The sequence below is a fragment of the Phragmites australis genome, chromosome 1 (genome assembly GCF_958298935.1).
Source record: "Phragmites australis chromosome 1, lpPhrAust1.1, whole genome shotgun sequence".
Taxonomy (NCBI): domain Eukaryota; kingdom Viridiplantae; phylum Streptophyta; class Magnoliopsida; order Poales; family Poaceae; genus Phragmites; species Phragmites australis.
In genome coordinates, this window is record NC_084921.1 from 42,547,083 (window position 1) to 42,559,094 (window position 12,012).

The 12,012-nt window shown below is 44.9% G+C and overlaps 1 pseudogene; it reads right to left on the bottom strand.

Annotated features, from left to right (window-relative positions):
- Positions 1-5,054: 5,054 nt before the first annotated feature.
- LOC133885037 (probable 3-hydroxyisobutyrate dehydrogenase-like 1, mitochondrial) lies at positions 5,055-6,026 on the bottom strand (annotated as a pseudogene).
- Between the last annotated feature and the right edge of the window lie 5,986 nt (positions 6,027-12,012).

Sequence of the window (12,012 nt, forward strand, 5' to 3'; positions counted from 1 at the left end):
ATACATCTCTGCCTTGTACATTTCAAACATATCTACCAGTTGTGTGTCATCAACTAGACTAATATCCTCACCTATCCTTTTGTCAAAGAACCAAACCATAGCTGTCTGGCTCGAGTCCCATTCCACGATAGTGCATAAGCTCTTCATAGCAAGTCTATGGAGAAAATTTGAAACTCCACAACCCATTTCAATGCCTTCCCCTTATAGGATTTCCAACCTTCAGAGTCTATGTGGAAAAAACCTTGGACCTAAAGCTCTATCGTCAATACATAAAGTCACTCCTAACGAAATCGTAAACACCATATGGTAAAAGCAGACTAAAGTAACCTAATTCTTACACCTATGGCAATGCAATGCACCAAACTTAGATGGATCTAAGAGGGAGGGTTACTCACAATTTTGGAGATCCCACTGTAGATGCACTGGATCCACTTTGATCCATCGTGCCCACCGGTGCAGATGGGGTCGAGGATGAGCGCCCTCACGGATCTTAGATCACCTCCATCTCCAGTCACCTCCGCCGTCGCTGAGAGAAAGGGGATTGGGGCTAGGGTTCGTCGGGTTCGAGAGAATGAGGATGACGTGGTCCAGTCGGACTGCATCCAAATATACGCGTGCCGTTCACGGGGGCTATTTGGTCCATACCAAAATACAATACTCGGGGATGGTATTCGGTATTCATACGGGCTCCACGCATACAAAATGGTTTGCTTCCAATATCCATGAAATAGTAATTACACCCATACAATTTCATGAATTGTAATGGTATATTTCAAAAAAGAAAGATTTATCATGGCATATATCTAATTAACCGTTTACGTTTTGATCTCTCTTTCTCTCCTATTTGTGCGGGTTTGCTCCGGCCATCGAGCCATTGAAGCGTGCTCCAGCCGGCGTGCTGTCGAAGCTTATGGCTCCGTGCCGTTGAAGCGTGCTCGGGCCGGTCTCTCACCGTGCGCCGTTGAGATATTTATTTCTTCTTTCTTGTTCTTGTTCGTGTGAAGCTCCGCCGTGGGTGCATGGCCTTAGTTTGCCGCGCCAGCGTTGAGTCGTCGTTGTGCGGTGATGTTGAGGTGTGCTCCGCCGGCCGTTGTGCCGTTGCGTTGAGGTGTGCTCCACCAGCAGTAACGCTGTTGTGTCGAGGTGTGTGCTCCGGTTGTCGTTGGTTGGGTGTCAAAGCGCCGCCGCGCGTGTGTTGCCGCGTCGATTGAGTTGCGCTGTCATATCCTTGGCACGGTGTGCTGATGTACTTGTTCCTGACGTTGAGTCGCCCTGCGTGTGTCTTCTCCTCCGCCGTGGAAGCGTATATGCCTCTGGGTAAATTGTGCGCCATTGAGCGATGGTTGCAAGCTGCTATTGCCACGCGTGTGCGTTGATCTCATTTTTGTACTCCGGCGTGTTTGCTGTTGAGCTTGCCGCCGCGCGCCGATTGAGTCTTTGGCAGTACCCTGGAGTGCAGGGAGTCACCGCCGCGTACCATCGCCGATTTGTTCAGGTTTGGCCACGTTCTGGTGTGTTGCCGTGCTGCTGCTGAGCGTGATTGATTGCACGCTGCGGTTGAAGCGTCGGCGTGCTCCGGTCTGGTGTAGTCACCACTGTCGAAGCACCGATGCATCGCCAGTTGGGTGAACTGTGCCGCCGCGCGTATGTCGCTGGTCGAGTGAGCTGTGCTGCCGCGTTGGGTCGCTGTCGGCTGGGTAATGTGTTCTGTACCGCCGTCGGTGTGTGTCGTTGCTCTGATGGCTGTGCATGTTATTACTAGCTTGGCTGCTTCAGTCAGTTGTCAGTTGGCCGTGTGTGTGTTGCCATCGGTGATGCCGTGAGTCGCCGGCGTGTCGTTCTCAGTTGTGTGAGCGCCGCCCTCTGAGTGTTGAGCACAGTGAGCTTTGCTGATGTTGTTGGCCGCCTGTGTGCCGCCTCAGTGCTCTCTATTCATGGTTGGTCATCCTACTGCTGTTATGGCCGCCTGTAAGCCGCCATTGTGTTGGCCATGTTTGAGCTGTCGCCTATTCATCGCTGTTGTGCTGATGCCTAGTTGAGATGCGTGCTACTGTTGTTTTCCTCAGAGCCCAGGGTGTGTGATGCTGGCCTGTGCTGATTGTTGAGGTTTTGCAGTAGAGTGTTCATGGCCTGGTGCTGTTGTCAGACAACTTGGTATTGCCTATGGTATTAGTTTGTTGTTTGATGGTATGGTGCCTGCTGGTTTGATCTCTACTGATCAATGGGAAGCCTGTGGCTTTATGGCTACGTTGCGGCTGAACAGTCCTCATATACTTCGAGGATTTCTGTTGCCGGATGAATTGTGCTTTTAGCTATCTATCGTCATCAATTGAAGGATGATATGGGGTGGCTGAGTCTTTGCTGGCTATGTATGATGAGGGCTACAGTACCTAAATACTATTGAGGGATATAAGATGCTGACGAGAGTTTGGTGGCCGATGATAATATTGGGGCCTCGAGGGGGTTGCCTATTGCCTGAGGGTTGTCGCTTGTTGCCGCAACCAATGATGCTTGGGCTGAGGTCTGGAAGAGAGATTAGTGACACTAAGAAGATCGCTAAGCTCCTGTTTAGGTTGTAGCTACGCAAGTCTGTCATGTGCCTAGTCTCTCCTCCCTCTATGAGGCTGAGGCTGAAGCAATTATATACGCACACGAGACAGATGATGTTTTAGGTTGTCTACTGGTCAATGATGTCAATACTAAGACCACCTTTTTTTTACTCTAACTCATGTTGTTATCTTTGCTATATATTCTATCTTTGTCTCTTGTTTACAGCTATGCAGGGCTTAGGAGACCGTCAACACAATGACCATATCAACGTGACTTAATCGAAAGTTGTCCGTGAAGACAACCATGATTAACCAGCGAGCTTCGCGAAGCCCCAATAACTAGAAGACATGATCGCCATGATTAGTCAGATGTGTGTGTATGGTGTATGTGATATGTGATATAACTGGAAAACTTGTACTTTATGAATTCAAATGAATGAATAAAGATCAGTGTTTTCCTTTACATTCTTGTCTTTTTCACTTGTATACTGCAATGTATACTGGCGCGTCCGTGCTTTACACTTCACTTTACCTCTAAGCGAAATGTTGTGGAGGGCTCGTTTCTCTCGTGCGAAACAATGCTACTCGATGATATTGTACTGCCATGATACAATGACAACTATTTGCTTTTGCCGAATATAATTATATTCTATGGACAACTATTATATCACACTCATTTGATTGCGCTGGTTCTATTACTTGGTGCTTAAATTCCTACCCTCGTTGTCTCATTGACATATATCTCTTGAACTGTGCTATATATGTTGGTTGGGTCCCGACAGCATTTGATAGTGGTTTTCGGTCTATGTAGTCAACTTATTATATTGTCTCACTGTTTGAATCCTTGTATTTGATTTAAGCATTTTGTAATTTTAGCATTTGCAGTTATTTTTCAGATGCACTGTGCATTATTCAATGTTATTTCAATGTGTTTTTTCTTTTCTTTTTTTGTATATGCTACAAGATTTACATCTTCAGATGGGGACATATGTGTTAAGGCAATAATCCATACACCATTAGGGCCTTTGTATTATTTTTTTAGCATTTTTTGGGTGCACTTTAGTTCCTTTCTGCTCGGATTCAAAGTGTCTATAATGCGCTTTGTTTTCCTTCTTCTTAAGATGGTGTTACTCTCTCATATTGTTGGTTCCTATCAGTCATCCAGTACTAACAGCATGAGATTGATGGATTGTGGGTCTAAGCCTTTCAACTGTCATAGCAATTATTTGGTCATCCACAAAAAAGAAATGACTCTGTACCCAAATTCAGCAATGCAAAATTGTACTTTGCCGATAGCATTTCCTTAGTTGCAAGTTTACCCGACTTGGACTCTTAACTGATTTCTGAAAAGGTGGCTCACAGGACGACCAATCATCGAGACAAGGATGGGCCATCGGTAAAAAGAGGAGGCTTCAAAGTTTGTGTTTAATAACACAGATCATCATTAACAACATCAAACACTCGAGGAGGACTCGAGGTACGTCATACGAAAGCAAAGTCCAACTTTATACCAATTGATGAGTACCATGAATTGTTTTTGTAATCATGCTGAATATAGAATATATGTTATTTTCATTACCATGGCCGATCAAAGTCATGACAAGACACATATAGCATATAACTAGCTATGACCACTACACCAATTCATGGAAACACCATCCTTGTTTGCAACATCTTATTGAACCCATAACCACTGTAAACAAATAGAGCTAAGCAAGCACCCAAGCATACACACGTTCTTGCACATCACACTAGTACACAAGTGGCAACTGAAACTCTGAAACACCATCAAGGTCCACCTCAAGTTGCATACTTGCATAAAGAAAAGCCATGTCTACCTCTTGCCTGGGTGATTCCGGCCCAAATCTCATCCGAATTTTGGGCCTTCCGATCCTCCTCCTTTTATCTCACCAGCCACTTGATCTCTCCTCCTTTTATTCTTCCTCCTCCACTCGATCTCACCAACAGCCGATTCCGCTTGATCTCACCAGCCGTCGGCGAGCTCGTCCCCGCCTCGCCCTCCTGTCGCGTCTCTGGCGGCTCCCTAGCACCGGATCCACCTTCGCCGCTCGCTCCCTTGCTAACCCCTCTTGTTTTGACACCCCCACCACCGACCCTCCCTATCGGGCGTCCTCCACCACCCCGGCCAGCAGCGCCCTCGCCATCCTGCTGCACTGCCCACCAACCACCTCCTCCGTCGAGCTAGCCTCCCTTCCCAGTAACTCTTTCTAAGCCCAGGGACCCCAAAACCCGAAATCCTAACCTCTCGGCCTCATCGGAGAGGGAGTAGGACAGGGCGGATCTCGACAGAGATAGAGAAGTCGGGGGCGGATCTCGCAGAAGATGAAGAAGTTGGGTTTGCTAGAGACAGAGAAGATGGAGGAGAGGGTGAAGAGGAAGAAGAGAAAAATTCAGGTGAGGAGGGGCTCCAAATTGCCCAGGTAAAATATAGCAATCCCGTAAAGAAAACCTCCTATAAGCTCCCCGGAGTTGAACCACGAGCTTTCACTCACCCTTGTTCCAGAGGTTGGTGTTGTTTAGCCGCTCAATGCCCAATATGAGTGCATGTGTCCTGAGACTACCCTCGTCATGCGTGATCAGTGACACGTACAACCACTATGCGAGAGCGAGCCCTGGCAGCGACAACCCCATGACCTGGCATTCCAACAGGAATATCCTGTGGTCCTTGATGAAGTGCTGGACGTAGAACCAGACTATCATGTCCTGCTACAAGACCTGCTTCCCGTACAGGTCCAGCGACTTGGACCCCGCCACGCTGGTGGAGATGGCCTCTAGCCACTTGGCCACGTCAAGCCCGGCCTTGTGCGCATACACCATGCCCTCCACGAGCCCCACCATGGTGGACGCGATGACCATTTGATTGCCCAGCTTCGCATGTTGTCCTGCGCCAGGCCCACTCATGTATAGAGCATTTCCCATGAGCTTTAAGAGCAACGTCAGGTGAGTGACGATGGTAGCATCACCGCTAGCGAAGATGGAGAGGCTGACGTTGCGTGCCCCGTGATTGCCGCCGGAGATAGGGGCATCGACGGTAGCATAGTCGGCAATGGCCATGGGCGTGGCTATCTCGGCTGCTAGGGTGGGGTGGAAGGTGTTTATGTTGACAAGGAATCCACCCGGGGTGTAACCCGCAAGGGCGCCAGCGGAGTTGTCGAGGGCAGTGCAGTGGACGTCAGAGGGGAAACCGACCATGAGGAAGATGATGTCGACGGCCGCCACGGTAGTGCACAAGCTGTCCCAAGAGGCTAGCATCATGGGAGACAAGGCCTTAGCCTTAGAGGGTGTGTGGTTGTAGACAGTGAGCGTGTAGCCGGCGGAGAGGAGGTAGTCGGCCATGGACTGGCCCCTGACACCCGTCCCGACCCAGGCCACACGGGTGGTGTCCGAAGAGATGGGACGATCGGAGACTGCCCTGGACACCTCTATTTTCGGGTTGAGCGAAGGGGATGAGCACATCACAAAGAAGAAGAGGAATAGGTCGATGACTCGCAAACCAAGCGCACGCGCACACAAGCCCAATGTGAGATACCCTGAATCTGAATAGACCATGTAATAGAGTTTTTTTTTTTTTTTACATTTTCTAACTTAAAAAATTAAATAAATAGATTTTAGATGAAAAAAATTATAAAAATAGATGTGACAAGCGTAGCCCTTACCGTTTCAAAGGGCGGTAAAGATATCACGGTGACAAGGGCAAGCTTTACTGCCCTCTGAAAAGGCGGTAAGCCCTTGCAGCCACCTCAGAGGGCGGTTGGGCTACTGTTCCAGTTGTGAACAGTAGCCTACCATTAAATTTTCTTTTTCTGTCTTCTCTGTTTAAAACAGTGATCTTTTGTTACTCTAAAAATCTTAAATTTTTTTTACATGTTTCGTAATCTGTGTGCAACCCATTTTAATTAGATTCACCTAGAAAGCATGTGTAGAATTTAAACCAAAATTCTCTAAAAAAGGGTACTTTTATAACTTCTAGAAATTGTTAGGGCATAAAATAAATTTCCAAAAATCTGGAAAAATTCACTAAATTCTTCTTATATGATGGAGTATTTTTTTAAATTATTTTCAACCCTATGTTATATGGTGAAAAAGTGAGTTCCTTTCTAATACTCTATTTATATGTATTTTTATAATTTCATGTGATATTCTTCTTTTAACTCTATTTGAATTCAAACATATACAAACCTAGGTCTAAAAATAATTTTAGAAATTATTCCATCATATAAGAAGAATATTAGTGAATTTTTCTAGATTTTTGGGAATTTATTTGATGCCCTAAAAATTTCTAAAAGTTATAAAGTACCATTTTTTAGAGAATTTTAGTTTAAATTCTACACATGCTTTCTAGGTGAATCCAATTAAAATGGGTTGCACATGGATTATGAAACATGTACAAAAAAATTAGGATTTTTGGAGTAAAAGAAAATCACCGTTTTAAACAGAGGAGACAGAAAAAGAAAATTTTGCGGCAGGGAACACTAGCCTAACCGCCCTCTCAGGTGACTGCAAGGGCTTACCGCCCTTTCAGAGGGTGGTAAGGCCTGCCCTTGCCACCGTAGCATCCTTACCGTGGCATCTATTTTTGTAAATTTTTTCATTTAAAATCTATTTATTTAATTTTTTAAGTTAGAAAATGTAAAAATAAAAAACTCCATGTAATAGGCTATAGCGGGCCGGAACCAGTCGGGTTTATTAGGCATCAAGTTGTGGAGTAAGAGACAAGAAAGAACAGAACACTAATTTCCTAAGCCTCTAATGCTACAGTTCTCTGCCTAAAACCTCTGCTCGATCCCTTCTTCCTCCTCTCCGATCTCTTCTACACATCTCTAACTCATTCCTCCGGCCAGGACCGTGACAACTGATATTAGAGCAAGCGACCTAGAGCTGCCAGATTACCTTCGTAAGCCACAGTACCAGACCCGCGAACAACAAAAATTTTGGCAGCGAAGAAGCATTTGAGTGAGATCAGCAAGGCGTTCATGGCATTGCAAGAATCCAACAAGTCCATCCTCGAGATGATTGCAAACCTGGTGGATTGGAAGCCGAAGATCGACACCATGGTGGATAGTGTGCACGAGGAGATCGGAGAGTTGCGCTAACAGGTTGCATAGATCGCCAAGAACTTGGTCTTATCAGTGACGCCAGTGGATCTACCTCCGCTACTTCCAACTCCACCAGCATTGATGCTCACGCCCTTACCTGTCCTGCGTCAGGAAAGCGCGAGCAGACGGGAGTGTGACCCAACCTCAAGCAGGAAGCACAACACACTCAAGCTCAATGGCCATGGCGATGATGAGTGGAACTGGAGGATGGCAATTGGGGATAAAATCTTCCTAATGCTACCTCCACACAAGGGTAAGCATCACATGCCAAAACCTATTTGATCTTTTGATTCCAAGGGGGATGGGCATGTTCGTGCTTGGAATGGTTTGGATATGCATATGCCTCCTCGTATGGATTTCCCTTCGTTTGACGGAGAGAATCCTAAGGCATGGCAAATTAAGTGCAAAGCATACTTCAGAGTGTTTAGAGTGCAAGAGGATCATTGGGTGTAAGGGTGAAAATGGGCTGGATTTTTCTTGACTGCCCGAACCGTTTTTTAGGGGGTATACAGTAGGGAGACCTCTTCCGCAGAAAATGAAACGCCTAGGTTGCAACCCCAAGGATTAAACCTAGATGGGCTGAGAAAACAATCTCGGACCAAACAACTCGAGCTATGCTTGGTTTTCGCCTAAACCGTTTTAGATGCTAATCGGATCTTAGATATCGGATACCTGAAAAAAAATCTCGGGTATCGGATTGGATCTCAGATAGTTGTATCAGATATTGGATTCAGATATAGGGAGGCAGGTATCCGTCGGATATCAGAATCCGAGAATAAAATTAGATATATTTGAAGACTATCCGACAACTATTTGGTCATATCTTCCAAAGCTTGTAAATTTTTTCATACGGAGTCGGATGAAGATGATTTTTATATGAAAATTGTAGCTCTCAACGAGATCTACATATTTGTAGTTGATAGATTTTCATTTGAAGTAATTAATAAATTTAAATATTAATAAAAGCTTCAGGCAGCATATTAGGCACTCGTAACTTCTCTAATTTTCCTCTAACATAATTCCTTTCATGGCAGTATATTGTTGATTTGCTTGTTGACCTCTAATGCAGTTGAGTTTTGGATATGTGTAATGGTCGAACGACCATAACATATGTGATATATATTGTTGTTGTTTTTACTTAATATCCGAATAAATATTCATGACTAACATTGTTTGCATCTGGCTCGTTAAATATTCGATCCGTATTCGTGACCAAGACTATTCGTATCCATATCCATGTCGGACTCTGATTTCGATGATAAAATGTTAGATGGGATATAGGATCAGCAATATCCATCCATATTCGATCTGATTACACCCCTAATTGGGTGAGTATAGCCACTTTGCATATAGGGGGTAATGCGGCTTTGTGGCTGTAGGCCAATCCCGGGGTGCATCATGTTGGTTGGGATTGATTTACTTAGATGGTGTGTAGGAAATTTGGCAAGGGAGAGTTTTAGAGTGTGCATCGACAATTTTCTAATCTTAGGCAAACTGGTAGTGTATCCCAGTACACCAAGAAGTTTAACAATCTCATGCACAGTCTATTAGCTCATCATCACTCTTGGGATCCTCAAAATTTTGTGACCTGGTTCTTAGATGGATTAAGGGAAGATATTCGGACTCCATTAATTTTACATCAGCCTACTGAACCAGATGTTGCTATTTCACTTGCATGTTTGTAGGAGGAAGTATTGGAGTGATTACGGACTCAAGATCACCGTCGATTCAAGCAAGTTACATATCATGCTAACCCATGAGCAAGCCTCCCATTGCCGCCACCACCAAGCCGATCACGCCCTGCCTCAGTTCCTCAACCTGAAGAATGCAAGGGAGGTGAGCCAACCAAAACATCTTTCACTGAAGACAGGTTGGTTGTGCTACGAGCTCAGCGCAGACCGCAATGCCTCTGTATGAAGTGCGGGGAGAAATGGTCGAGGGACAATTGTTGTGCGCCAACAGTCGGATTACATGTGATGGAAGAATTGCTAGAATGTTGGGGTGGTCTGGATAAGCTGCAAGGCTTATCGGACGAGGAACAGTCACAGATGGGAGCTGATGAACAACTATTCATCTCAATGAGGACAATGTGCGGAATTGAGGGCCCTAAGACAATTCGACTCTGAGGATTTATACAAAATATGAAAGTGCTACTGTTGATCGAATCTGGCAGCTCTCATAATTTTGTCAGTGAGAGATTTGCAAATCACATACCAGGGTTCATACATCAAATAGCACATATTACTGTCAAAAACGTTGATGGAGGCCTTTTGCGCTGTAATCAATAGATAATCAATTGTGAGTGGTGGGTTTAGGGAATTTCATTTTGCACCAATCTCAAGGTCCTGGCATTGGAAGGTTATGACATAATTCTCGGTATGGATTAGCTGGAGAAGCACAATCCCATGACAATACATTGGAATAACAAATTGTTGTTGATTGAACATCAGGGCAAGTGGGTATCTCTTTATGGCAATCAAAGAACATCTAGTCATGGTACTATGGTCTCAGTTGTGGAGCTATAGTCGCTAATTTGAAGGAAAGCAGTGTATAGGATGGTTCATTTATGCACAACAGAAATGGAAGAAGGTTCTGAACATGTACACCCTGCTATTGTTGCACTTCATCAGGAGTTTGGAAGCATCTTTGCTATGCCAAATGGGTTGCCATCTAAAAGACATGAGACCATACAATTCCCCTCAGTTTTGGTGCTAAGCCAGTCAATTTAAGACCATACTACTACAACTCGACTTAGAAAGATGAAATTGAGTGCTAAGTGACAGAGATGCTAGACCAAGGAGTGATCCAACTGAGTAACAATCCTTATGCATCTCTGGTGCTCCTGGTTCAAAAGAAGGATAGGTCTCGGCGGTTCTACGTGGACTGTCGATGATTGAACACCATCATGATGAAAAACTCTCTTCTTGTTATTGATGAACTTATAGATGAGTTTACGGGTGCCTGAGTGTTCACCAACTTGGACATGAGGGCTGGGTACCACCAATTCAAAATGCACCCTGCGAATGAAGTTAAAACTACGTTCAAAACACATCACGGTCACTACAAATTCAAAGTGATGGCTTATGGAATGAAGGGCGCACTAGCTACATTCCAAAGCGTGATGAGCATTATGTCCCCTCTGTTGCGAAAAGGAGTATCAGTGTTTATTGATGACATATTGGTGTACATACGAACCATGGATGATCATGCCAACCTTCTATGGCAAGTATTCCATATTCTGCAGAGCAATCAACTGAAAATCAAACTATCCAAGTGTGCTTTTGCACAGCCAAGCCTCACATGATTGGGACATGTGATAGTGATGTTAGTGTGGGAACAAATGACAAAACCATTCACTCAGTGTTGAAATGGCTGGTACCATAGAATGTTAAGAAGGTCAAAGGATTCTTGGGGTTGGCAAGTTATTACCACAAATTCGTTCATCACTTCGGTATCATCAGCCGCCCTTTGACAGACTTACTAAAGAAGCATGCATTATTTCATTGGACACAAGAACATTAACAGGCCTTTGAAACGTTGAAGCCCACCCTAGTTTCAGCATCAGTGGTGACGCTACCGGATTTCTCGTGGTAATCTGTGATCAAGGCCGACGCTTCTGACAAGGGCATCAACGTTGTCTCATGCAAGATGGGCATCCCATTGCGTTCTAGAGCAAATATCTCAGTCCTCACAACCAGGCCTATCAACATACGAAAAGGAAGATTTGGCTATCCTAATGGTGATCGATAGATGGTGGCAATACTTGTTACATGGGGAATTTTCTCTCTACACCAATCAGAAGAGTCTTGTGCATCTCGAGGATCAACGATTAGTGACACCTTGGTAGTAGAGAATCATGGCCAAGCTCCTAGGTCTTCAATTTCATATGGTGTACAATAAAGGCTTAGAAAATAAGGCCACCGACGCCTTGTCCAGATGTCCCAAGAGTCAAGAAGCTAACTTATATGCCATCTCGTCCATGGTGCCATCTTGGCTGGATGAGATTGTTCAAGGCTATGGCACTGATCAAGATACCCACAAGATTATCACCCAATTGGACGTGTCAAACTCCTCGATGCAAGGCTTCCAACTCAAAGATAGAGTGTTGCGTTTCAAAGGCAGAGTGTGGGTAGGCGATAATGGAGATGTTCTAACCAAGATTTTGAATGCACTGCACTCTAGTGTGATCGGTGGACACTCTGGTTTTCAAGTCACCTATGCACAAGTGTGGAAGCTATTTACTTGGCTGTGAATGAAACAAGTCGTCCAACAATTCATGGCTTCTTATGCAATATGTCTGCAAGCTAAGTCTGGGCATGTCTGTTATCCCGCATTGCTACAGCCGT